The sequence below is a fragment of the Peromyscus maniculatus genome, chromosome 9 (genome assembly GCF_049852395.1).
Source record: "Peromyscus maniculatus bairdii isolate BWxNUB_F1_BW_parent chromosome 9, HU_Pman_BW_mat_3.1, whole genome shotgun sequence".
Classification (NCBI taxonomy): domain Eukaryota; kingdom Metazoa; phylum Chordata; class Mammalia; order Rodentia; family Cricetidae; genus Peromyscus; species Peromyscus maniculatus.
Genome location: NC_134860.1, coordinates 54,892,993 through 54,905,658, shown reverse-complemented (window position 1 = coordinate 54,905,658; position 12,666 = coordinate 54,892,993).

Genomic DNA, 12,666 nt, shown 5'->3' with positions numbered 1-12,666 from the left:
GCCTGTCTACACTGTGGGTTTCTGTTCCCTCCAGGACCCCACCATCATCACCAGAGGTGATGAGTTTTTGCTGGGGAGATACCAGTTGCTATGGGTGTAGGTGCCTGGGTTTCAAGAAGCATGCTTGTATCCTCATGTCTGTGAGCAACCTCAGCTTGGAGAGGATGCTCATAGGACTTCGGGAATGTCTTCTTGGTCAGCTCAGCCTTGATGGTGCTCCTGTAATCTTAGCACTTAGGAGGCAGCAGAGGCAAGAAGAGGTCCTACTGGCTACATAGTGAGTGAGTTAGCCTGGGCTAAATATTAAGACCCTACATCAAAAACTTAAACTAAAACAAACAAACAAACAAACAAAAAACTTAAAAAGAGAAGAGCGGAGGGAAGTCTTACACAAATATCTTGGTCCATTTTGTGATATTATAACAAAATGCCAGAGACTAGGTGACATGGAGGCTGAGCTCTCATAAGGGTCTTCTTGGTCATCAGAACATGGAGGATAGCTCTGTGGTGGGAGTGGGTGTGAGAGGGAGGGATCACACACACACAGCATAAAGAGGGTCAGTGAGTCAGGGATGTGTCAGGTTGCTTATCGCAACCTCCTTTAGGGGTTCCCAGAAGACCTGCACTCATTCCTACTAAGGGCATGCTCCCATGACCTAAGTGCCTTCCGATAGGCTCCTCCCACAGGTGGGCCGATAGGCCACCTCAACATCGCCCACCTGTTACTGACGTGCAACACTCTCAAACCACACCCAGCCTGCAGCAGCCTCAGACAAAGCTGACCTGGAAGGACTTGTTGCCTGAGCCCTTTGGTCCACAGTGACTGAGCACCAGTACCTCACACCCAGGGATTTCCAGATTGAACACACAGGCCTCCCAGTGGGTGTGGGTGAGTCAGTGTAGACTGGTCACTCTGGAGAATCATGAAATAGGAACACAGCCTCTCTGGCAAGGGCTTGTTAGCATGCTGCTCAATGCTTCACCATACCAAATAACTAATGACATTAACTGGAGGACACCTAGTCAATGGCAAGCATAAGAGGGCTTGACACAGCACTCCAGTTCCTAAAAGACCTGTTCTGGAGCCTCTCCCTAGAAGAACAAAGGAGTAATTCTCCAATTCCTGTGGGGGTAGGTAAAGCAGACATATATATCCCAGACATATTCCATCTATAAACAAGTTAGTGCCAATGTAGAAAGCAAGAACTAACCTTTAAAACAACACCACAGTTCCATCACTGTGTATAAGATCTAGTCAGCCTTTATAAGTCCAGATTCCCTTCTGATGTCCCTTTCTTTTGAATGGAAGGGGGGCTTTCAGGGACAGACATTGCAGCCTTGGGCACAATCCCAGTCTGCATGGAAGAAAGGCTTCCCACCTTGCTCTTGAGACTGCCCTTCTCCTGCAGGACAGACTGGCCCTCCTTCCTTCCTTTCCTCCCTCCTCCCCCTCTCTCCAGCTTTGAGGTATAATTGATACACACAGATCTGCATATGTTTAATGTGTCTATTTTGGTGAGCTTTGAACTCTGTAACTACCTGGGATTCCAGTACAAATTTGGGGTAATACTCGACCTACTCTTCTAAAGGTTTCCTGGTGTCCCTTTATTTTTGTACAAAAAAAAAGGAAAGAAAGAAAGAAAGAAAAATAAAAGAAAGGAAGGGAGGGAGGGAAAACAAACCCAAATTTTTAAATTTAACAGGAGACCCACCATCAGCACAAATGCGGAGGAGGTACAACACCACCTTGTTTTGTTGTTTGTTTGGTGTTTTGATGTTTTTTGTTTGTTTGTTTGTTTGGAGTCAGGGTTTCTCTGCACAGCCCTGGCTGTCCTGGAACTCACTCTGTAGACCAGGCTAGCCTTGAACTCACAGAGACCCTCCTGCCTCTGCCTCCCAAGTGCTGGGATTAAAGGCGTGCGCCATCTCCCAGCTACAATACCACCTTGTTAACTGCAGGCGCAATGTGCCATAAATCTCCAGTAGAGCTCAAACGTCTGTGATCACTGAAACTTCATACCCATTAAACTATAATTTCCTCAAGCCTCACCCCAGCCTTGGATACCACCCTCATATTCTTTACTCCTGTAAGACTATTTTAGCCACCTCATAAAAGCGGAATGATATGGAGTGTGTCTTTCTGTTTCACTGAGTGTAGTGTTTCCCGGGTTTGCTCATGCTGTAGCAGAAGGTAGGCTTGCTTCCCTTTTAAGGTTGAATAGTATTCTATTACATGTATACACTGTATTTTTCTATATATGTATACCCCATATTTTTCTTCACTGATGTATCAAAACTATGACAAGACATCACCTGACATCTCTCAGGATGCCGATGTCAACATAGCAAATCAAAAACACAGGTGCTAGAGAGGACGCGGGGAACCTGGAACCACTGCATTGCTGGGGGATGGGAAACCGTGCGCGGCTTCCAGTAAATACCAAAAGCAGACCTCACATTTACACTTTCATGTGCACAGAAGCACCATCCCCAAGAACCGGGAGAGGGAAGCGGCCCTCCTTGCTAGTCAACACCTTCCTCTCTGACCCTCAGTGTCCCTAGGGTCCCTCCCCTCAGGCCACTGTGTCTCCTCCCCCACCTCGATGCCACTGTTCTGAGAATGAGCATCATTCCTCTCCCCACACCTATTTCTCAGCTGTTGAGTCCAGGCCCACTTTCTCCACTGGACCAACACCATTATCGGCATGGAAGACCTGAACACCCACCCCCAGGGCTTCTCAGCTAGCCTGCTACAACTTTTAAATCTTCCTGGATTTTGGCACACTGGCCCACCGGCAACTGTGCCTCTCTCCTCTATTCAGTTTGCTTCCGGTCTCTTTCTTCAGGCCAAGTGCCTGCTCAGAGCCTCCCTTTCCTCGCCTTACATTCTTCCTTGGCAGCGTCATCCGTCCGCATCTGGTATTTGCCCTACAGGGTAAGAAGTTCAGTGGTTTGCCCAGGGTCACAGCGATAAAGAGCAGCAGAGGAAGATTCACACCAGGTGTGTCTGCAAAGTCTGGAGCCTCACCGGCCCTGCAGCTCATGAGCAGCCCACATGTCTAGAGAGACAGAGGTGAGAAGATCTGTTCAAGGTCATCCTCAGCTACGGAAGGAGCACAAAGCCAGCCTGCCTCAAAACAGAACAAAACCAGAACCCGTGTGTCTACCCCATGGGACATGTGACCTCCAGCTGGCGAACCATCCTTAAAATCCCACCTGCTTCTCCTTCCCTCTGGATAGCCCTGAGGGAAACCCCGACCATCACCATTTCACTGGTATCTTAGTATGAATCGTTTAGAAACAGGAAAGCGAGGCATAAAATGACTAATTCCCAGCTCCTGAGAGCTGTTGCGATTGTTTTCGAGGGAAGTGTTTACATCCCATAGTCTTCATTTTTATTCCCTGTGTGCACGTTTTTTAGATAGGGTTTCAGTACATAGCCCAGGCTACATGCAAACATCATTTTTCTGCCTCCACCTCCTAATTCCAAGTGTGCCCCATGTCCGGCACCCGAAGGCGTTTTTGCTAAGAAAGGAATCAAACGTTGCTTTGGAAACTGTACTGCTGCCTTTGCCCCTGTCACCTCCAACAGGAAACCCTGTTTGCCTGCCTGCCCCGAATCAGGTGGTTTCCCTCCTGATTTATTCAAGATTCTTCTTTCTTGGTCTTTAGTTTGGTAAGTTTAATCATGATGTCTTGGCATGATTTCTTTGTTGTTTTTTTTTCTGCTTAACTTTCATTTTTTGGCTCTGAATTTAGGTCCCTCGCAAAATTTGCAATGTCTTTAGCAAATACTGTTTCCTTAAATTTGTTCGGTCCTGTTTCCTTCACAAAAACACTGGGGCCCCTCTGTGGTAAGGAAGGTCCCTGGAGCTCTTTTTTCCCCAGGCTGCCTTCTCCCTCTTCTCAGACAGAATGCTCTCTACTCTCTCAGTCCTCTGACTTCTTATTCCTGTGCTTCTGGGCCGTCCGCTGAGCTCTCCATCTGCTGCATTTTTCAGTTCCAACATTTCCACTCAGTTTTCCTTTCCATCATTTTTAGGGTGCTGAGGATTGAATGGACTGTCTCATACTTGTGGGGCCTCTCCTCTCTCTCTGAGCTACTACACCCATCTCTCTGCTGAGGCTTTCCATTTCTTCAGTTGTTCCAAATGTGTTCTTAATTGCTCATTGAGGCATTTTTATTACAGTTGTTTGGATGTTTTGGTTGGAGAATATGTGGTGTGTGTGTGTGTGTGTGTGTGTGTGTGTGTGTGTGTGTGTGTGTGGTGTATGTGTGTAGTGTGTGTGTGGTGCGTGTGTAAGGATGTGCTGTGTGTGTGTTGTGTGTGAGTATGTGGTGTGTACGGTGTGTGTGTGTGGTGTATGTGTGTATGTGGTGTGTGTGTGCACGTGTGTATGCATGTGTGTGTATGTGTGTGTGCATGCACACGTGTACACGCGCGTGCACATGCGTGTGTCTTCCAGAAGCTGATGTCACTTATCTTCTTCAGCCCCTCTTCACCTTAATTTTCAGACAGAGTCTCACGGAACCTGGAGCTCCCTGACTTCTAGCCTGGGTACTCAGCAAGGCCCAAAGATGTTCTTGTCTCAGCCTCCCCAGCCCTGGGATTACAAGCACATGCCACCATGCCTGACTTTGTACATGAGTGCTAGGAAGTGAATGTAGGCCTTATTGATTTATTTTTTATTTTTTCATTCATGTTGGAAACTTCTTGGTTCTTGGTATGACAAGAGAGTCCCAAAGGCATTTGGAGCACATGCAGATTTCACTGAAACTTGTTATTTTAGCCAGAGCTCTTCGAGACCACTCTGATGGCAAGGGCAGGTGGTTCCTCAACTTTGTCAGCTGGAGGGAAAGTGTAGAGTTCGCACTTAGCCTCCACAGACAACCAAGGTGGGCAGGGACTCCTTATTGCTGCTGAGATGGATCTAGAGCTCCAACTCCTACTGTGATCTCCACCAATACCATGTGGAAATCCCAACTCCCGCCATGCCTCCTATGGCACAACACAGGGCTAGAGAAGGGAACCCATAGTCCAGACTGATGTGGTACCATGGAGCACAGAGGCCTGGAATCCAGCTGGGATGAAAGTCCACGCTCCTACGTGAGCTTTCCTGACACAGCCCTGGTGGAGAGAACACCCTGTTACAGTCTCACCTAGATACTCTGGCTTTCTCTGGCTTGGCAGGGAGCTTTTCTGAAGTAACTGGTTCGGCTGCAGTAGCAGCTAAAACTGCTGTGTCTCACTCAGAGTCCTTTTCCTGGTCCTGTCCCTAGAAACAGAATGTTTTCTGGGATTATTTCTAATTCATTCATTAGCAGTTTGTGGGGCTTTGGGGAGTTTTTGTCTGCACCCATGGGTGTTTTGGATCACTGGCTTTCCTGCCTCTCTGCCCTCAACACAATCCTCTTTGATGATCTCTCATTCATGTCTCCACAGTCACTGCTTCCTGGCTTCTGGTGTCTGCTGCCTCCAGAAACCACTTACTTTTGCCTCTGGGCATTGCAAAAACTCTGTGTCCCTGGAATGTCCTGCCTGCCTGTTCTCTTCTCAGCCTGTCCTCTGGACCGGTTCGAAGTCTGCACTGTGGAGTTTTTCCCTCTGCCATAGGTAGACCCATTCCCTCCCCATCCCCACTTCCAGCCTGCTCCTAGACTATGAGTGCATTCTGGGGCTCTCCCTGCTACTTCAGGGGCCCTCCTCATTGTCCCCCAACACGCCCTTCACACAATGAGCAGGCATAAACACGTGTTGGGTTGATCAGCGCCTGGAATACCAATGCTTTCGCTCCCAACTCTGTGGCCGGCTCTTGGGTAAGGAAGAAGGCTCATTAGCTTCCTTACCATAGACTCCAAGACCAGTAAACAACTTCCGTCTGCCAGTAACACCACAGTCGCCATGGTTTCTCCCACCCTCTAGGAGTACTAGGTGAATGCTGATTGGCAAACAGAGCGGAGCTGGCCAAGGCCTTTTCAGGCTGTCTTAATAGGAAGGGGGGAGTTGGTGCTGTAAAAGAATGCCTGGAAACCATTCCGAGGGCAGAGCACAGTGGGGAACTGGGGCTTGACAGCCAAGAATCTCTTTAAAGATAACGATGCAGGAGCATCATTCATCATCCTCAGAAACAAGAAGGTGCCTGCTCATTGTGTGAAGGTTAGTTAAAAAAAAAAACTTTCAATGGCGGCAGACAACGCAGCCAGGAGGCCTCGGGGAAATTCTAGCAAAGGAACTTTGGCAACGCGTCGCAGTCGCGCGTGGAACGGCCTGTCCCCCGCGTCCCTCCCAGCCCCGCGCGGTGCGGGACCTCCCCGCTCCGGCTGTGCGGACGCTTCCTGTCCTGTGCGCAGCAGCGAGCACGGCGGGAGCAGCCGGGTCCAAGAGCCCAGGCCAGCCGCTCCAGCCGCAGAAACGTGTCCGCGGCTTGGGTCCCTATCCGCGGTGGCGGTGCCCCGCGGGGACGGCTCAGTGCGTTCCGGCCTCTGTTTCCCAGGACCGCGGTGGCCCGGACCTCGCCTCGCACCTCACGCGTCCCTACCGGCGGAGACTCGAGCTCCAGCCGCTGCGGGGCGTCGCGATCAAGCGCGGGCCACACTGCTGCGACTCGGGTATGGTGAGCCTGCCTGTAATCCCAGCACTGGCAGAATGACAGTGGGTTCAAGGCCAGCCTGGCCTACAGAGAGAAATACCTCAAAAACAGTAGTCTTTGAGGCAGCCCAAATATCAGAGATAATCTTGGCTAAAAGCATATCCCAGCTTCTCACCCACATCCCAGGGATTTGTGACTTTACGTGGGAAGGATCATGGTCTTACGAGTTCTCCAAGGTAGCTCTGTCAAAACTGTGCTGACTTGGTTTGGGGCTGCTCTAATAGAATGCCATAGACTTCAAGGCTCAAACACAATGGAGATTTATTCCTCACAGTTTGGAGACCTAGGTGGTTCACGACAAGGCACCGCAGATTTTCACTGGTCTCCGGTGAGGAGCCGTCCCTTACTTCGGTGGTTTGTGTCTGTGTTCTCATAGGGATGAGGGATGGGGTGGGCTCTCTGCACCCTCCTTTGAGGATGCTAATTCCTCTCCATCTTACCACCTCCTAAAACCCTCACATTGTTAGGATGTCAACATGTGACTAAGGCGGGGGTCACAGGCGCTGAGTCCAATCACCAAATCACAAGAGTCACATGAGCGTAGACACAAGCCAGAAGTTCCCAGATCTGCTGATCAGAATTTCTAATCTCACAGCCCAGAAGTGCTCAAGCCCCTTGGGGCCATCATCATGCTGGTGTTACATAGACCCAGAGAGCTGCAATTTCCCGTAAGTTCTATGAAACAGCTGCCCCCTGAGAAGTCCACTCTGGAAATGTGTCTTGTTCCGCCACAGGGTGATAAAAACGACTGTTTAAATACCGTAAAGTGATTCAGATCTTTATAGCCCAATGGACTCAAAACATTAGTTTGGTCTTTCACAAATTGTCCCCTTCAGGGAGGTGGGGCTGGGGGTGACCCATGGCCACCAAGAATATCACCAGCCTAATGCTGGTGATCGACTTCCATCAATCAGGAAGTCATTCTTTCACCCTGCACCCAGCCATCACTTTCTTCCAGAGCCAGGCTACACCGTAGACTCTGCTAAGCTCTCCTGGGTCTCCTTTCTCTTTAGCTATTTATCGTATTCCATTCTGTGTCCTTTGCTGCCCTGGCCCTCATGGCTTCCCTGCCAGCAGCCTGCTTTGTTTTTTAGGGCTATCTTCTTTCTCTTTCTTTCAAAATGTTCTCCCTTATCTCCTTTGGTACCACAAAAGGTCAGGAGCCAAACTCATCACCAGACGAGAACCAAGTGTCCCCATTTGCTCCTTACCTTGACTGGAAATTAGTCCAGCCCCGCCATGGTGTGATTATTTGAAAGAAGGCTCTTGTTCCAATCAGTCTCCTCTCCCAGGATGGAGGCAGGGAGAGAACTCCTTCTAACCTGGACCCTCTTCCCCCCAGCGCTCCCCCTCCGGCCTCCCGCCCTTGTTATACCAAGGGCTCTTTTCCTCAGGCACCCTCCATAATGCTGCTCCAGGTGTTATACACCCTACACGGGAGACATTCACAACCTCAACTCCTGAAGAGCAGATACAAATGGCCAAGCTGCCGATGGCCACCATGTTGACAAGAGGAAGGACCAGAGACTCTGACAGGAGAGGGGATGTGGAGAAGAGTGTAGACAGCATGCCTTGGTGGAAGACTTTCCATGGTGCTGTTTACATTTTGCCCTTAAATGTCACATCCCAGTGTACCAGTCTGGGGAGAAGACAAACACTGAAAGCAACCTGCTAGGCGACTCAAGAACGCCCAAGGACACTTTCTTTCTCAGTCTGAGTGCTTACCACTATCTCCCGATCCACTGTCAAAAGTCCATTCTTGCCTGGCGGTGGTGGCGCACGCCTTTAATCCCAGCACTCGGGAGGCAGAGGCAGGCGGATCTCTGTGAGTTCGAGGCCAGCCTGGTCTCCAAAGCAAGTTCCAGGAAAGGCGCAAAAACTACACAGAGAAACCCTGTCTCGAAAAACCAAAAAAAAAAAAAAAAAAAAAAAAGTCCATTCTTATTTCTTTCCTACACTGTCAACACATACCCCTTTTGGTTCTGTGACCTCAATTTAAACATTTTTACCTTTACTTCCTGTCTATACCAATGTTGAGTTTCACTCATTCTTCTTATGAAACTTCTCAAGGTAGAAATGTAGCAATCACCTCTTTTCTTTTTTAGATACATACATGGAAGGCAACATTTTCTTTCTCTGCATTACTTAATATGCATCCCCGAATTTTTTTTATCTTTGTTTTTACTTTAATCCATTTGAAATATTAATCTCAGCTACTCTGTAGAGTGAGGCAAAGGATCCCAACATCAAGGCCAGTCTGGGCAACACTGTGAGATCGTAGCTCAAAACCAAATAAGATAAAAATAAAACAAAATACTTTAAATTTCTCTTATAATTATTTCTTTTATTCATGTGTTTTATCCCCAAATATTTGGTAACTTCTAGACACATAATTATCTAATTTGGTTCTATAAACATCTGTATGGTTTCCCTTCTTTATAATTTATTGAGACTTGTTTTATGATTTTAGACTAATGATTTAGAAGAGAACAGATAGAGTTTGTAGGAGACAGTTATGCATAGATAAGTCTATGAGCACAGGACTCAAATATAAATGAGGTTGTGTTAGTTGACAGGGTTTCAATCTTCTGTGTCCTTAGTAACTTTTGTGAACATTTTCTATGAATTGTGTTAGTCTATGAATACAGATTTGTCATTTCTCCCTTTGTATTTTCCAGTTTTACTTCTTATGTTCTACAACTCTGCTATGTAGTGAATCCACCATCAGAACTGATGTCTTCTTGATGAAATGGCCCTTTGCCTATTTGCAATGCCTTTTCAATTCTGCTCATCTTACTTTGAGCTGTGTTTTTTGTTTGTTTGTTTGTTTGTTTTTGTTTTTTGAGACAGGGGTTCTCTGTGTAGTTTTGGTGCTTGTCCTGGTTCTCACTCTGTAGACCAGGCTGGCCTCAAACTCACAGAGATCTGCCTAGCTCTGCCTCCCGAGTGCTAGCATTAAAGGCCTGAGCCACTACCTCCTGGCTGAGCTGTGTTTTAATAATACAGCATTCTTGATTCCCTTTGATTTGGATTGACATTATCCTTGTTTTCCACCCTTTTAATTTCCACATATCTGTGGATCTACTTCTACTGATTATTTTTCCTCTTGATTGTGGGTTTCATTTTTCTTCTTCTTTACAAACCTTTCAGTCTTTCACTAAATGATGGATATTGTATATAAAATATCTCCAGGGTGTTTTGCTTTTTGTTTCCAGTGAACACAAGTCCTTTTCTTTCTGCCAGGAGTTAAAATGACAGCCTGAACAGTCAGATTTCAAGATGAAGGTGGAGTTGAGGCTGAGTCAAAGTGATAATGTGAGTGTATAACTGAAGCCTGATGTAAACAAGGACCCCTGGGCTCCCAGCCCAAGCTCACCATCCCCTCCTACACACACTCTGTGCAATGTTTAGTCTCTTTGGTCTCATCAGTGTTTGAAATAGAAAGCATTTGAGACAGGCTAAATATTGCTTGAGGCTTACCTTGCAGTCAGCTCTAACATGGTTCAGGAATTTAAGCACCTTGAAGTTGTCTAATTCTGTTTTCCAGTCATGTACCAACTGCTATGGTAAATTGGGAGAAGGTATGATTATAAAACCAAAAGAAGTCATAGCTGTACTTGGGTTGGTTTGCTGTCACTGTGACAAAATACCTGAGGTGAACAGCTTATGGGAGGAAAGGGGTTTTGGTCTCATGGTTTCAGAAAAGTTATTTTTGTTTTGCTTTACATTTTTATGTGTGTGTGTGTGTGTGTGTGTGTGTGTGTGTGTGTATTATACAGAACACTGTGATTAGGAATGATTTTTATATTTGTTTGTTGTATATTTTGTAGCAGGAATCTTAGAAGATCTTATTAATAAAAACAAACCTGAAGCCAGATATTGGGGTGAACGCTGAAAGATCAGAGAAACATAACAAGCCACAGCTACTTTACCTCACCAGTTCCTCAGCTGATCCTGTTTCCTCAGACCGGAAGCCTCTGTGTCCTCATCTGAATGGGTCTCAGCTGAACTGCTGCTCAAAAGCCTAAAAGCTTAACCAGGCTATAGTTCCTCATTCTCACGCCTAAAGTACCTTTCTGCCTCCTGCTATTACTTCCTGGGATTAAAGGCGTGAGTCACCATGCCTGGCTGTTTCCAGTGTGGCCTTGAACTCACAGAGATCCAGGTGGATCTCTGCCTCTGGAATGCTAGGATTAAAGGCGTGTGCTATCACTACCTAACCTCTATGTTTAATATTGTGGCTGTTCTGTTCTCTGACCCCAGATAAGTTTATTAGATAAATAATTTTATTAATTATCTAAGATAAGTTTATTAATAAAAATATTATTGGGGAACACAATACCACCACAATATTTTTATACCATTTGCAAACCCCTTACCTTCTTGTTCATGCCTACTGATCCTCCTCCTCTCAGCTCGTCTTCCTTCTACCCTCAGGGTTTTGGTGTTTTGGTTTTGGAGAAGGGTTGCTGTTGTTTTCATTGTTACTGTTGGCATGTGTGAACAAATGAACTTCTGTGGGATTCCTTACAGGAATATGGTGCTAAGGGTTAGTCACAGGAACATAGGGAACTCACCAGTTGCTACTCCACTAAAGAAAACATCTCTCCCTCTCCATCAACCATTAACTGCCATGGACCCGCAGGGAAGGGAGAGGAGGCTGTGATCAGTTAGCTGTATTGCAAACAGAGCATCATGGTGGTGAGCATTAAACTAGCTCACTTCTTGGGTGCCAGGAAGCAAAGAGAGATGGGCAGGAAGAGCTAGATCATCAATTCAGTGAGACTGGCAGACTGGCTAGCCAATGAGCTCCGAGGATCCATCTTCTCCCCTCACCCATGCACTGGAATTACAGATGCCCAGTGTCTCACAGGTGCTGTGGATCCCAGCTCAGGCCCTCATGCTCTTGTGACCACTCTGCCAAATGAGTCATCCACTCTGCCCAGCTCTTGGATTCTTAACTTTGTTTCTACTTCTCTTGAAAGGAATCAAAAGCACTCTTTTGGCTAGACTGGTAACACATGCTTATTATCCCAGGATTTGTGAGGCAGAAGCTGGGGTGGGAGACACTGTAAGTTCAGGGTCAGCCTGCTCTACATGGTGAGTTCCATGCAGTCAGGGATACCATAACAAGGCCTCATCTTAGGAAAAAAGCAAGAAAGAAGAAAGAGGAAGCAAGAATTCTTCATTGACTTCTGTAATGAGGTAAGCATGAAGCAACTGGACACGTAGGAATATCCAATTGTGTATCGATGATTAACACACTAACCTGTATCAGTTTACAACCAGAGATTCTTTCGTGTGTGTGTGTGTGTGTGTGTGTGTGTGTGTGTGTGTGTGTGTTTGTGTGTGACTCTGTATGTCACTTATACTATCTAAACTTAGCCATGTTACATCTGCAACATTGTTTCCTTTGATAAATCATAAGCACAAAAACTCGTTTCAAAAGCCTAGCAGAGGCCAATCATGGTTGCCCACGCCTTTAATTCCAGCACTTCAGAGACAGAAGCAAGAGAATTTCTGAGAGCTCCAGGCCAGCCTGGTCAACATAGAGTTCCTGAACATCCAGGGCTACATAGAGAGACCCTACCTCAAAACACAAAAACAGAATCGAAATCAAAAGCCAAGCAGCCCAGTAGCCTGCATGCACATCATGGAACCGTCAGAAAAAGTGACTGTTCCCATCTAATGGTAATGCCGAGACTCTGCACCATCTTCATGTAAGCTACATACACACGGGAGTCCCAAACCACCACTGGCAGCAACAGCCCAGTTCTCCAAATTTCTCACCAATTCGTCCATTTCAAATCCAGGAGATGATAGAAAGTTTCAGCATTCACTGTCTCTTCCCAGCGTCCATTATCCAATGAAAACGTTGACATTGGAAGTCTCCGAGGGGCTGGGCAGATGGTCCAGTGAGTGAAGCGCTTTGCGTGCAAGCGCAAGGGCCCGGCTTTGAGTCCCCAGAGCCTGTGAAAGAAATCTCAGTGCTCCCACAGCAAATGGGAAGCTGCA